Raw genomic sequence first — 14,327 nt, forward strand, 5'->3', positions numbered from 1 at the left:
TTTTGATTATGTTTGGTTGGATATTCGAAACTTTTCTTCACTGCTTTTTACAAACTTTGGTCGGACATTCACACCTTCTTGCAGCCGAACACCTCCGCTTCCGCTTCCGCTTTTGATGGTATATATTCGGGCATTCGAACCTTCTCTTACCCGCATTTTACGAACTATGGTCGGACATTCAAACCTTCTTTTAGCCGAACACATCCAATCCTGCTTTTGATGATGTATGGTTGAGCATTCGCACCTTTTCTTACCCATTTTTTACAAACTATGGTCGGACATTCACACCTTCTTGCAGCTGAACACCTCCTCTCCCGCTTATGATGATGTGTGGTTTGATATTCGAAAATTTTCTTTCATTTTTTCTAGCAATTATTGATGGACATTCAGACCTTCTTGCAGCTGAACACCTCCGCTCCCGCTTTTGATGATGTATAGTCGGGCTTTCGAGCCTTTTCTTCCCCAGTTTTTACAAAATTATTGTTGGACATTCAGACCTTCTTGCAGCCGAAAACCTCCGCTCCCTCATTTGATCATACATTGTCAGGCATTCGCACCTTGTCTTACCCGCTTTTTATAAACTTTAGTCAGACATTCAAACCTTGCAGCTGAACCACCTCCGCTCCCTGTTTTGATAATGTATGGTCTGGCAATACTACCTTTTCTTACCGGTTTGTGAGTAATTATGGCTGGACATTCACACCTACTTGCAGCCGAACACCACTTTTCCCGCTTTTGATGATGTATGGTCCGGCATTCTAGTCTTTTCTAACACATTTTTCAGCAATTATGGTTTGACATTCACACCTACTCACAGCCGAACACTTCCGCTCCCGCTTTTGATTATGTTTGGTTGGATATTTGAAACTTTTCTTCACTGCTTTTTAAAAACTTTGGTCGGACATTCACACCTTCTTGCAGCCGAACACCTCCGCTTCCGCTTTTGATTGTGTACAGTCGGGTATTTTAACCTTTTCTTACCCGCTTTATACCAACTATTGTTGGACATTCACACCGTCTTACAGCGGAACACCTCCGCTCCCTCTTTTGATGGTGTATGTTCGGGCATTCGAACCTTTTCTTACCCGCATTTTACGAACTATGGTCGGACATTCAAACCTTCTTTTAGCCGAACACATCCACTCCTGATGATGATGATGTATAGTCGGGCTTTCGAGCCTTTTCTTCCCCGGTTTTTACAAAATTATTGTTGGACATTCAGACCTTCTTGCAGCCGAAAACCTCCGCTCCCTCTTTTGATCATACATTGTCGGGCATTCGCACCTTCTCTTACCCGCTTTTTACAAACCAGGGTCGGACTTTCACACCTTTTAACACCTTTTAGTAGCCGAACAACTCCGCTCCCGCTATTGATTGTGTACAGTCGGGTATTTTCACCTTTTCTTACCCGCTTTTTACCCACTATGGTCAGACATTCACACCTTCTTACAGTGGAACACCTCCGCTCCCTCTTTTGATGGTGTATGTTCGGGCATTCGAACCTTTTCTTACCCGTTTTTTACAAACTATGGTCGGACATTAAAACCTTCTTGTAGCCGAACACATCCACTCCTGCTTTTGATGATGTATGGTTGGGCATTCGTACCTTTTCTTACCCATTTTGCAGTAATTATGGGTGGACATTCACACCTTTTTGCATTTTAACACCTCCTCTCCCGCTTATGATCATGTGCGGTTTGATATTCGAAAATTCTCTTCCATGTTTTCTAGCAATTATTGATGGACATTCAGACCTTCTTGCAGCTGAACACCTCCGCTCCAGCTGTTGATGGTGTATAGTCGGGCTTTCGAGCCTTTTCTTCCCCGATTTTTACAAATTATGGATGGACATTCAGACCTTCTTTCAGCCGAAAACCTCCGCTCCCTTTTTTGATCATACATTGTCGGGCATTCGCACCTTTTCTTACCCGCTTTTTACAATTCATGGTCGGACTTTCACAACTTTTAGTAGCGGAACAACTCTGCTCCCGCTATTAATTGTGTACAATAGGGTATTTTAACCTTTTCTTACCTGCTTTTTGCCAATTATGGTTGGACATTCACACCTTCTTACAGCGGAACACCTCCGCTCCCTCCTTTGATGGTGTATGTTCGGGCATTCGAACCTTTTCTTACCCGCTTTTTACAAACTATGGTCAGACATTCAAACCTTCTTGTAGCCGAACACATCCACTCCTGCTTTTGATGATGGATATTCAAACCTACTTGTTGCCCGCTTTTCATTAATTATGGGTGTACATACACACCTTGTCGCAGCCAAACACCTCCGCTCCCTGTTAGGATCATGTATGGTTGGGCATTCGTACCTTTTCTTACCCATTTTGCAGTAATTATGGGTGGACATTCACACCTTCTTGCATTTGAACACCTCCTCTCCCGCTTATGATCATGTGCGGTTTGATATTCGAAAATTCTCTTCCATGTTTTCTAGCAATTATTGATGGACATTCAGACCTTCTTGCAGCTGAACACCTCCGCTCCAGCTGTTGATGGTGTATAGTCGGGCTTTCGAGCCTTTTCTTCCCAGATTTTTACAAAATATGGATGGACATTCAGACCTTGTTTCAGCCGAAAACCTCCTCTCCCTCTTTTGATCATACATTGTCGGGCATTCACACCTTTTCTTACCCGCTTTTTACAAACCATGGTCGGACTTTCACACCTTTTAGTAGCGGAACAACTCTGCTCCCGCTATTGATTGTGTACAATCGGGTATTTTAACCTTTTCTTACCTGCTTTTTGCCAACTATGGTCGGACATTCACACCTTCTTACAGCGGAACACCTCCGCTCCCTCCTTTGATGGTGTATGTTCGGGCATTCGAACCTTTTCTTACCCGCTTTTTACAAACTATGGTCAGACATTCACACCTTCTTGCAGCCGAACACTTCCGCTCTACCTTTTAGTGTTCTATGGGGTATTCACACCTTTTTTTTCACCACATTTTATAGATTATGGTTGTAAATTCTCACCCACTCGTATCCGAAGACCTCTCCTCCTGCTTTGGTTAATATATAGTCGGGCATTCGAACCTTTTCTTACCCGCTTTTTACAAATTATGGTCGAACATTCACACCTACTTGCAGCCGAACACCTCCGCTCCCGCTTTTGATGGTGTATAGTCGGGCTTTCGAGCCTTTTCTTCCCCGGTTTTTACAAATTATGGTTGTACATTCAGACCTTGCAGCCGAAAACCTCCGCTCCCTCTTTTGATCATACATTGTCAGGCATTCGCACCTACTTGCAGCCGAATACTTCCGCTCCACCTTTTAGTGATGTATGGTTGGCATTTGCACCTTTTCTTACCCTTTCTTACCCTACTGATTGCTTAAGATGAAGTTGTTTTTTCTCAAACTACAAAATTTTTTTAATTGTTGAAACTTGATTTGAAGTGGATAAATAAGGAGGACAAACAGTTTTAAGTCAGGCTGATAGAAGGAATTAATTTTATAGCAAAATCTGTATTTCGTCATATGTCGAGAGATGCTTATTGCTGAAGAAGTTCTTTCTCATTCTACAAAGTTTGTTGTTTATTGTTGAAACTTCATCAGAAGTGAAGAAATAAATGAATGCCTATCAACAAATGTGGGATCTAAACTCTAGTGCTTCCTCTAAAATAATTTCCTTTCTCAATTCAGAAATGTGTGTGTGTAAGTCACAACACCCGTGACACCAAAACGGCTTTCTTTTCTCTCTTTTCTCTACACTCTGCACTGTGAGCACACACACCAAATCAGAAAGGCTTTTTTCTCTCTTTTCTACATTATGGACTGTGGGGACACAAAACCGCTCTCTTTTTTTTTTTTGATTGTGTGCCAGGGCGTTGTCTCACGTATTAGATTATGCTTACGATACGAATGGGTTTATCAGTCACATCAGAATCCATACATACTGATCCTCCCGTAATAAAATGGTCGGATCTTATCAAACACACTTTGTTTCTTGTGACAATCAAGTCAGCGAAACAGCGTATACACGTCAAGACACTGAATCAAGTTTGCCACAAGAACTCATAAGTTTGGCAGTATTGCTCTGCCGTCAGCAATCATACACCCATTTTATTTTTGTGAGACATGTGCAGGCACCTGTTCATCTACTGTTCTATCACTATGAATTAGTTTATCTATTATCAATAAGGATACTTCTACAACTACTATCAAAGTATGTCCGGACTTCTTATGTTGTCAGTTGCTATATATGAATAAGTGGGTAGCTACTGACAAGCATTAAGCATGTCACACAGCCCAAACATATAACATTTCAGGACACACCACACAGTTAACAACCACAGTGAAGCGTGTCAAAGCCCAAACATGTAACATTCAACAGGATACTTACACAACACATTCAAATCAAACAGTCAGACAACATACAAGAACATATACCCCAGCCGGCATTGCTCCCTGCCTATTTTCGTACAGCACACTATGTGTGCGCACACCTTTATTCACAAACTCTTCAACTTATACTCTTTTACCGAAGCTTTTACAGCTCGATTGGCCGAATACCCTTTGATCCTATTTCGGTGAATTTGACATCTGCCTTACATGTAACAGATTAGCGGTTTAGCAGTTTTAATTTAGTTTGAGTGAAGGAATTCATTTTATAGCAAAATCCGAAATCGTGAAGAACTCATGAAAGTAAGCTTATTCTCGGATTCCTGAAACTTTAGATTTGCTCTTTCTTTTACTTCAAAGTACAACGTTGTTTTTTTTTTGTTTAAATCTTTCTAGACATGGTAAATATGAAGGACAAAGCAGTTTTAACATAGTTTGAGTGAAGGAATTCATTTTATAGATAAAATCCCAAGAGTCTGCTGAGAAAAGAGAGTGAATGCGAAGTAGACTTTAACACGGCTCTGGGAGCGAGCCGAGTGTGGGCTAACCGGGAGAATTGCTTGAAAGAAACGCGACACCGAATGAGAGGTCAGAACAAAGCCTCAATACGGTGTTCCCGTGGTGTTTTTGTTGCTGCCTTGTCGATTGCACAGGGGCAAGCGTTTCAACCAAGCAACGCTCACCATGGGGAAGGTGGCTATGGCAACTAGCCTGATGCCCTGCTCCCGCAGTGACGGATAATCGTACTCTGGTTTCTCTTCATAACATACAAGTCTTTCGCCTTTTACTAAAGACTTTCGTGGAGAGCAGCACTAATGAGTTGTTTCTATTTTTGGCAGGCTTTACCTTTGCGGGTGAAGCCCTTTCTGTCTGTGCAAAAGAAATCTTGTTACTGTGCAGAGTGACTTCTCTGAGTAGAGTCGCCTTACTTGTTGCGATTGTGCCGATGTTCGAAGCTGGAGTGCAAAGTTGTTGCTTGAATGGTGCTTGCTGGAGCATGCGGGAGTGCAAAGTTATACCATTTAAAAGGGCTGAAGAGTGCTCAGTGCAGCGGGTGGGCGGAGGTGCAACGTGACACTCTGGCCACCTATGGCCATAAAAAGAACACTGCTACAAGTGCGCATTGTGCCAGCAAGGGCCCTCGGACCTGAAACAGTGGACAGTTATCGCTTCTCGGCCTTTTGGCTAAGATCAAGTGTAGTATCTGTTCTTATCAGTTTAATATGTCCTCTATACGAGGACTACATATTAAATGGATTTTTAAGAATAGGAGTTGAAAAAGAAGCTTGCTCCGTTCACTCCAAGCATCGACCCAGTACTGCAGTGCCGCTGGGAACGGTGCGCTCTTCTCTGCTCTTGTGAAAAAGCAAACAGCGGTGCAGGATGCAAGTTTCAGGGACCCCAAGATGAAACTTTCTTTTAGTCTGCTGAGAAAAGAGAGTGAATGCGAAGTAGACTTTAACACAGCTCTGGGAGCGAGCCGAGTGCGGGCTAACCGGGAGAATTGCTTGAAAGAAACGCCATACCAAATGAGCGGTCAGAACAAAGCCTCAATACGGTGTTCCCGTTGTGTTTTTGTTGCTGCCGCTGTTTGCTTTTTCACAAGAGCGCACCTGTTGAGGGGGGGCCTGGGGGGGCCTGGGTGATGTTGGGTCTCAGGCCCGGGCTGCTGCGACTGGTGTGACCGGGTGGTTTGTTTGTTTGTTTTTTGTTGTTGTTTGTTTGTTTTTTGTAGAGGTCCTCCGGAGTGGGGTTGGGTTGAGTGGGGTGGGGCCTTATGGGTACCTTCTGGGGGTACAGTAGCTCCCAGAATATGGTCGCTGCAGGCCCCTGGCCTGGTGGACATCTGGCCCTCCTGTCCTGTGTTGGCTCCCTGGTAGCGGGGATGCCTATTGCAGCCAGTCCCTGGCTGCCCCCAGTGTATATCCCCATACCCCTCTCCCTTCTGGCTCCTGTACACAGCACACACTCACACATGAAGGGTTTTGGGGGCGTGTGTGTTCGGTGGGGTGTAGTGGACTCTGCAGTAGTTGCACTCTGCAGTTCCCACCCCTGTTTTAATTACACCTTAGACATTACTACTTATCAAACACACTCACACACACACATTAGGTCTTGGGGGGTGGTTACACTGAGTGGCATCTGGTGGGCGGGGCTCTTTGGGTATGTAGGCTGCCCAGAGGGCCACGCTCCCAGTTCTACAAGTTTGGCTGCCCCTCAATTTTAATTGCTCACTATTAGAAAATATTGAAGAGCCAGAAGGGTGAGGGGAGGGGTCTTCTTCGCACACCCCTGCTTCCTGGTTGCTGCTCGGGGCGGGAGGGGCCAGGAGGATTAATTAATTGTTCTGCTGGTTTGGGGTCTGTGGTGGCTGGGGGGCTGCTGGCCCCCTGGTGTGCCCGCTGCACTACACCCCAGCGGAGTCGAGGGAGGGAGGACGTGTAGATGTATGGGACATGAAAGTGTGTGTGGTAATGATTGGGCCTGGATCTTGGACTTGCTGTCGCCTGGCCTGCCTGTGCTTCTCCCGATGGGGGGGGCGGCGTGGCCTCTCTCCGCTGCTCGCGACTTCACCCACCTGTGGGCACGTCTTGACTCCCAGGGCACTTGGCCAGGGGTGCTGGGGCAGGCACTGACCCACTGTGTGGCTGTCTGGGGCGCTTGGCCCTCCTGGGGCCCGGATCCAGTGCACGGCCCATGTCTGGGCGGCTGGGGCCTGGCGACGTCGGTGGGCTGTTGCCCCTGGCTCCCGGAGGGCCTCTGCCCTATGCTTATGGGGGCTCTTTCCGGGGGCTTCCTCTGCAGTCTTCTGGGTGGATGCGTGGTTGCCCCTGCGGTGGGCTTCCTGGGTTCTGTGCTCTGTGGGGGAACCTTTTCTTAACTGCTTTTTTACAAACTTTGGTCGGACGTTCACACCTTCTTGCAGCCGAACACCTACACTTCCGGTTTTGATAGTGTATATTCGGGCATACGAACCTTTTCTTACCCGCTTTTTACAAACGATGGTCGGACTTTCACACCTTCTCTTAGCTGAACAACTCCGCTCCCTCTTTTGATTGTGTACAGTTGGGTATTTTAACCTTTTCTTACCCGCTTTTTACCAACTATGATCGGACATTCACACCGTCTTACAGCGGAACACCTCCGCTCCCTCTTTTGATGGTGTATGTTCGGGCATTCGAACCTTTTCTTACCCGCTTTTTACAAACTATGGTGGGACATTCAAACCTTCTTGTATCCGAAAACCTCCGCTCTCTCTTTTGATCATACATTAACGGACATTCGCACCTTTTCTTACCCGCTTTTTACAAACCATGGTCGGACTTTCACACCTTCTTGTAGCCGAACACATCCGCTCCCGCTATTGATTGTGTACAGTCGGGTATTTTAACCTTTTCTTACCCGTCTTTTACCAACTATGGTCGGACATTCACACCTTCGTACAGCGGAACACCTCCGCTCCCTCTTTTGATGGTGTATGTTCGGGTATTCAAACCTTTTCTTACCCGCTTTTTCCAAACTATGGTCGGCTATTCACAGCTTCCTCTCCACCATACTTGTATGGTTGGATATTCACACCCACTTGCATCCGAAGACCTCTGCCCCAAATTTTTTTGATATTTAGTCGGACATTCGCACCTTACCCGCTTTTGGCAAACTATGGCCTTCTTGCAGCCAAACACCTCTGATCTCGCATTTGATGATGTAAGGTTTGGCATTCAGACCTTGCTTCACCTGCTTTTCACCAAATATAGTCGGACATTCACACCTTCTTGCAGCCGAACACTTCCGCTCCACCTTTTAGTGTTCTATCACACCTTTTTTTCACCGCATTTTATACATTATGGTCAGAAATTTTCAACCACTCTCATCCGAAGACCTCTCCTCCCGCTTTCTTTAATATATTTGAACTTTAGTCGGACATTCAAACCTTCTTGCAGCTGAACCACCTCCGCTCCCTGTTTTGATCATATATGGTCTGGCAATACTACCTTTTCTTACCCGTTTGTGAGTAATTATGGCTGGACATTCACACCTACTTGCAGCCGAACACAACCCCTCTCGCTTTTGATGATGTATGGACCGGCATTTTTACCTTTTCTATCACATTTTTCAGCAATTATGGTCGGAGATTCACACCTACTCACAGCCGAACAACTCCGCTCCCGCATTTGATGATGTATAGTCGGGCATTCTCACCCTTTCTCATCAGCTTTTTGCAAATTATGATCTGACATTCACACCTACTTGCAGTCGAAAAGCTCTGCTCCCGCTTTTGATTATGTTTGGTTGGATATTCGAACCTTTTCTTAACTGCTTTTTACATATTTTTGTTGGACATTCACACCTTCTTGTAGCCGAACACTTCCACTCCTGCTTTTGATGATGTATGGTTGGGCATTCACACCTTTTTTTTGCCCATTTTTCAGGAATTATGGGTGGACATTCACACCTTGCAGCTGAACACCTCCTATCCCACTTATGATCATGTGCGGTTTGATTTTCGAAAAGTTTCTTTCATGTTTTCTAGCAATTATTGATGGACATTTAGACCTTCTTGCAGCTGAACACCACCTCTCCCGATTTTGATTATGTATGGACCGGCATTTTTACCTTTTCTAACACATTTCTAAATTGAGAAAGGAAATTATTTTAGAGGAAGCACTAGAGTTTAGATCCCACATTTGTTGATAGGCATTCATTTATTTCTTCACTTCTGATAAAAATGATAAGACTGACCTAAAGAATTGGAGGCCCATCACACTTTTAAACTTTGACTGTAAACTTTTTAGCAAGGTTTTAACGACACGGATGTCCTCTGTTTTAGAGGAGGTAATTCACCCAGACCAGTCTTGTGCCATCTCAGAGAGACAACTCACCGACAGCCTCGTACTGATTCGAGACATCATTGATTACGCTAGAGACAGAAACACCCGGCTTGTCATCTTAAATTTAGACTTTGAAAAAGCTTTTGATCGGGTCTCGCATCAATATCTCTTTCAGGTGTTGCAGCCATCGAATAGGGCACGATTGTTCCTACTTGGTGAGATTTGCTTGGTTGAGACGCTTGCTCCCCCCCCTTGCTCCTCGGCTGACCAAGTAGGAACAATCGGGCCCTATTCGATGGCTGCCTTGTCTTTTACTCTGTGCAAAAGACAAGGCAGCCACAAACACCACGGGAACACCGTATTGAGGCTTTGTTCTGACCACTCATTCGGTGTCGCGTTTCTTTCAAGCAATTCTCCCGGTTAGCCCACACTCGGCTCGCTCCTAGAGCTGTGTTAAAGTCTACTTCGCATTCACTCTCTTTTCTCAGCAGATTAAAAGAAAGTTTAATCTTGGGCTCCCTGAAACTTCCATCCTGCACCGCTGTTTGCTTTTTCACAAGAGCAGAGAAGAGCGCACCGTTCCCAGCGGCACTGCAGTACTGGGTCGATGCTTGGAGTGAACGGAGCAAAGCTTCTTTTTCAACTCCTATTCTTAAAAATCCATTTAATATGTAGTCCTCGTATAGAGGACATATTAAACTGATAAGAACAGATACTACACTTGATCTTAGCCAAAAGGCCGAGAAGCGATAACTGTCCACTGTTTCAGGTCCGAGGGCCCTTGCTGGCACAATGCGCACTTGTAGCAGTGTTCTTTTTATGGCCATAGGTGGCCAGAGTGTCACGTTGCACCTCCGCCCACCCGCTGCACTGAGCACTCTTCAGCCCTTTTAAATGGTATAACTTTGCACTCCCGCATGCTCCAGCAAGCACCATTCAAGCAACAACTTTGCACTCCAGCTTCGAACATCGGCACAATCGCAACAAGTAAGGCGACTCTACTCAGAGAAGTCACTCTGCACAGTAACAAGATTTCTTTTGCACAGACAGAAAGGGCTTCACCCGCAAAGGTAAAGCCTGCCAAAAATAGAAACAACTCATTAGTGCTGCTCTCCACGAAAGTCTTTAGTAAAAGGCAAAAGACTTGTATGTTATGAAGAGAAACCAGAGTACGATTATCCGTCACTGCGGGAGCAGGGCATCAGGCTAGTTGCCATAGCCACCTTCCCCATGGTGAGCGTTGCTTGGTTGAAACGCTTGCCCCTGTGCAATCGACAAGGCAGCAACAAAAACACCACGGGAACACCGTATTGAGGCTTTGTTCTGACCGCTCATTCGGTGTCGCGTTTCTTTCAAGCAATTCTCCCGGTTAGCCCACACTCGGCTCGCTCCCAGAGCCGTGTTAAAGTCTACTTCGCATTCACTCTCTTTTCTCAGCAGACTCTTGGGATTTTATCTATAAAATGAATTCCTTCACTCAAACTATGTTAAAACTGCTTTGTCCTTCATATTTACCATGTCTAGAAAGATTTAAACAAAAAAAAAACAACGTTGTACTTTGCAGTAAAAGAAAGAGCAAATCTAAAGTTTCAGGAATCCGAGAATAAGCTTACTTTCATGAGTTCTTCACGATTTCGGATTTTGCTATAAAATGAATTCCTTCACTCAAACTAAATTAAAACTGCTAAACCGCTAATCTGTTACATGTAAGGCAGATGTCAAATTCACCGAAATAGGATCTAAGGGTATTCGGCCAATCGAGCTGTAGCAGCTTTGGTAAAAGAGTATAAGTTGAAGAGTTTGTGAATAAAGGTGTGCGCACACATAGTGAGCTGTAGGAAAATAGGCAGGGAGCAATGCCGGCTGGGGTATATGTTCTTGTATGTTGTCTGACTGTTTGATTTGAATGTGTTGTGTAAGTATCCTGTTGAATGTTACATGTTTGGGCTTTGACACGCTTCACTGTGGTTGTTAACTGTGTGGTGTGTCCTGAAATGTTATATGTTTGGGCTGTGTGACATGCTTAATGCTTGTCAGTAGCTACCCACTTATTCATATATAGCAACTGACAACATAAGAAGTCTGGACATACTTTGATAGTAGTTGTAGAAGTATCCTTATTGATAATAGATAAACTAATTCATAGTGATAGAACAGTAGATGAACAGGTGCCTGCACATGTCTCACGAAAATAAAATGGGTGTATGATTGCTGACGGCAGAGCAATACTGCCAAACTTATGAGTTCTTGTGGCAAACTTGATTCAGTGTCTTGACGTGTATACGCTGTTTCGCTGACTTGATTGTCACAAGAAACAAAGTGTGTTTGATAAGATCTGACCATTTTATTACGGGAGTATCAGTATGTATGGATTCTGATGTGACTGATAAACCCATTCGTATCGTAAGCATAATCTAATACGTGAGACAACGCCCTGGCACACAATCAAAAAAAAAAAGAGAGAGCGGTTTTGTGTCCCCACAGTCCATAATGTAGAAAAGAGAGAAAAAAGCCTTTCTGATTTGGTGTGTGTGCTCACAGTGCAGAGTGTAGAAAAAAGAGAGAAAAGAAAGCCGTTTTGGTGTCACGGGTGTTGTGACTTACACACACACATTTCTGAATTGAGAAAGGAAAATATTTTAGAGGAAGCACTAGAGTTTATATCCCACATTTGTTGATAGGCATTCATTTATTTCTTCACTTCTGATGAAGTTTCAACAATAAACAACAAACTTTGTATTATGAGAAAGAACCAGACTCATTCTTCAGGAATCCGAAAATAAGCTCTATTTTACGAGTTATGCACGAATTCGGATTCTCCTATAAAACGAATTCCTTAACTCTAACCAAGTTAAGACTGCTTTGTCCTTCATATTTATTCATGTCTAATCAAGTTTCAATGATAAACAACGTTGTACTTTGTAGAATGAGAAAGAACTTCTTCAGCAATAAGCATCTCTCGACATATGACGAAATACAGATTTTGCTATAAAATTAATTCCTTCTATCAGCCTGACTTAAAACTGTTTGTCCTCCTTATTTATCCACTTCAAATCAAGTTTCAACAATTAAAAAAATGTTGTAGTTTGAGAAAAAACAACTTAATCTTAAGCAATCAGTAGGGTAAGAAAGGGTAAGAAAAGGTGCAAATGCCAACCATACATCACTAAAAGGTGGAGCGGAAGTATTCGGCTGCAAGTAGGTGCGAATGCCTGACAATGTATGATCAAAAGAGGGAGCGGAGGTTTTCGGCTGCAAGGTCTGAATGTCCAACCATAATTTGTAAAAACCGAGGAAGAAAAGGCTCGAAAGCCCGACTATACACCATCAAAAGCGGGAGCGGAGGTGTTCGGCTGCAAGTAGGTGTGAATGTTCGACCATAATTTGTAAAAAGCGGGTAAGAAAAGGTTCGAATGCCCGACTATATATTAACCAAAGCAGGAGGAGAGGTCTTCGGATAAGAGTGGGTGAGAATTTACAACCATAATCTATAAAATGCGGTGAAAAAAAAGGTGTGAATACCCCATAGAACACTAAAAGGTAGAGCGGAAGTGTTCGGCTGCAAGAAGGTGTGAATGTCTGACCATAGTTTGTAAAAAGCGGGTAAGAAAAGGTTCGAATGCCCGAACATACACCATCAAAGGAGGGAGCGGAGGTGTTCCGCTGTAAGAAGGTGTGAATGTCCGACCATAGTTGGCAAAAAGCAGGTAAGAAAAGGTTAAAATACCCGATTGTACACAATCAATAGCGGGAGCAGAGTTGTTCCACTACTAAAAGGTGTGAAAGTCCGATCATGGTTTGTAAAAAGCGGGTAAGAAAAGGTGCGAATGCCCGACAATGTATGATCTTTTGATCAATGTAAGGAGGTTTTCGGCTGAAACAAGGTCTGAATGTCCATCCATATTTCGTAAAAATCTGGGAAGAAAAGGCTCGAAAGCCCGACTATACACCATCAACAGCTGGAGCGGAGGTGTTCAGCTGCAAGAAGGTCTGAATGTCCATCAATAATTGCTAGAAAACATGGAAGAGAATTTTCGAATATCAAACCGCACATGATCATAAGCGGGAGAGGAGGTGTTCAAATGCAAGAAGGTGTGAATGTCCACCCATAATTACTGCAAAATGGGTAAGAAAAGGTACGAATGCCCAACCATACACGATCCTCACAGGGAGCGGAGGTGTTTGGCTGCGACAAGGTGTGTATGTCCACCCATAATTAATGAAAAGCGGGCAACAAGTAGGTTTGAATACCCATCATCAAAAGCAGGAGTGAATGTGTTCGGCTACAAGAAGGTTTGAATGTCTGACCATAGTTTGTAAAAAGCGGGTAAGAAAAGGTTCGAATGCCGAACATACACCATCAAAGGAGGGAGCGGAGGTGTTCCGCTGTAAGAAGGTGTGAATGTCCAACCATAATTGGCAAAAAGCAGGTAAGAAAAGGTTAAAATACCCTATTGTACACAATCAATAGCGGGAGCAGAGTTGTTCCGCTACTAAAAGGTGTGAAAGTCCGACCATGAATTGTAAAAAGCGGGTCAGAAAAGGTGCGAATGCCCGACAATGTATGATCAAAAGAGGGAGCGGACGTTTTCGGCTGAAAGAAGGTCTGAATGTCCATCCATAATTTGTAAAAATCGGGGAAGAAAAGGCTCGAAAGCCCGACTATACACCATCAACAGCTGGAGCGGAGGTGTTCAGCTGCAAGAAGGTCTGAATGTCCATCAATAATTGCTAGAAAACATGGAAGAGAATTTTCGAATATCAAACCGCACATGATCATAAGCGGGAGAGGAGGTGTTAAAATGCAAAAAGGTGTGAATGTCCACCCATAATTACTGCAAAATGGGTAAGAAAAGGTACGAATGCCCAACCATACATCATCAAAAGCAGGAGTGGATGTGTTCGGCTACAAGAAGGTTTTAATGTCCGACCATAGTTTGTAAAAAGCGGGTAAGAAAAGGTTCGAATGCCCGAAGATACACCATCAAAAGAGGGAGCGGAGGTGTTCCACTGTAAGAAGGTGTGAATGTCTGACCATAGTTGGTAAAAAGCGGGTAAGAAAAGGTGAAAATACCCGACTGTACACAATCAATAGCGGGAGCGGAGTTGTTCGGCTACTAAAAGGTGTGAAAGTCCGACC

The 14,327-nt window shown here is 44.1% G+C and overlaps 4 non-coding genes across 4 annotated transcripts; 2 read left to right on the forward strand and 2 right to left on the reverse strand.

Moving 5' to 3' along the window:
- Nucleotides 1–5,101: 5,101 nt before the first annotated feature.
- On the forward strand, nt 5,102–5,215 carry LOC140280685 (U5 spliceosomal RNA). The gene has a single exon (XR_011909619.1). It is a non-coding gene; the product is annotated as a U5 spliceosomal RNA (small nuclear RNA).
- A 308-nt stretch (nt 5,216–5,523) lies between these two features.
- LOC140280454 (U2 spliceosomal RNA) lies at nt 5,524–5,707 on the forward strand. The gene has a single exon (XR_011909421.1). It is a non-coding gene; the product is annotated as a U2 spliceosomal RNA (small nuclear RNA).
- Nucleotides 5,708–9,753: 4,046 nt separating this feature from the next.
- Nucleotides 9,754–9,938, reverse strand: LOC140280493 (U2 spliceosomal RNA). Its single transcript, XR_011909455.1, has one exon. It is a non-coding gene; the product is annotated as a U2 spliceosomal RNA (small nuclear RNA).
- Nucleotides 9,939–10,246: 308 nt separating this feature from the next.
- LOC140280705 (U5 spliceosomal RNA) lies at nt 10,247–10,360 on the reverse strand. Its single transcript, XR_011909637.1, has one exon. It is a non-coding gene; the product is annotated as a U5 spliceosomal RNA (small nuclear RNA).
- Nucleotides 10,361–14,327: the final 3,967 nt, after the last annotated feature.

Source organism: Leuresthes tenuis, unplaced genomic scaffold (assembly GCF_036924035.1).
Source record: "Leuresthes tenuis unplaced genomic scaffold, fLeuTen1.0.hap1 SCAF_21, whole genome shotgun sequence".
In the NCBI taxonomy this organism is placed as follows: domain Eukaryota; kingdom Metazoa; phylum Chordata; class Actinopteri; order Atheriniformes; family Atherinopsidae; genus Leuresthes; species Leuresthes tenuis.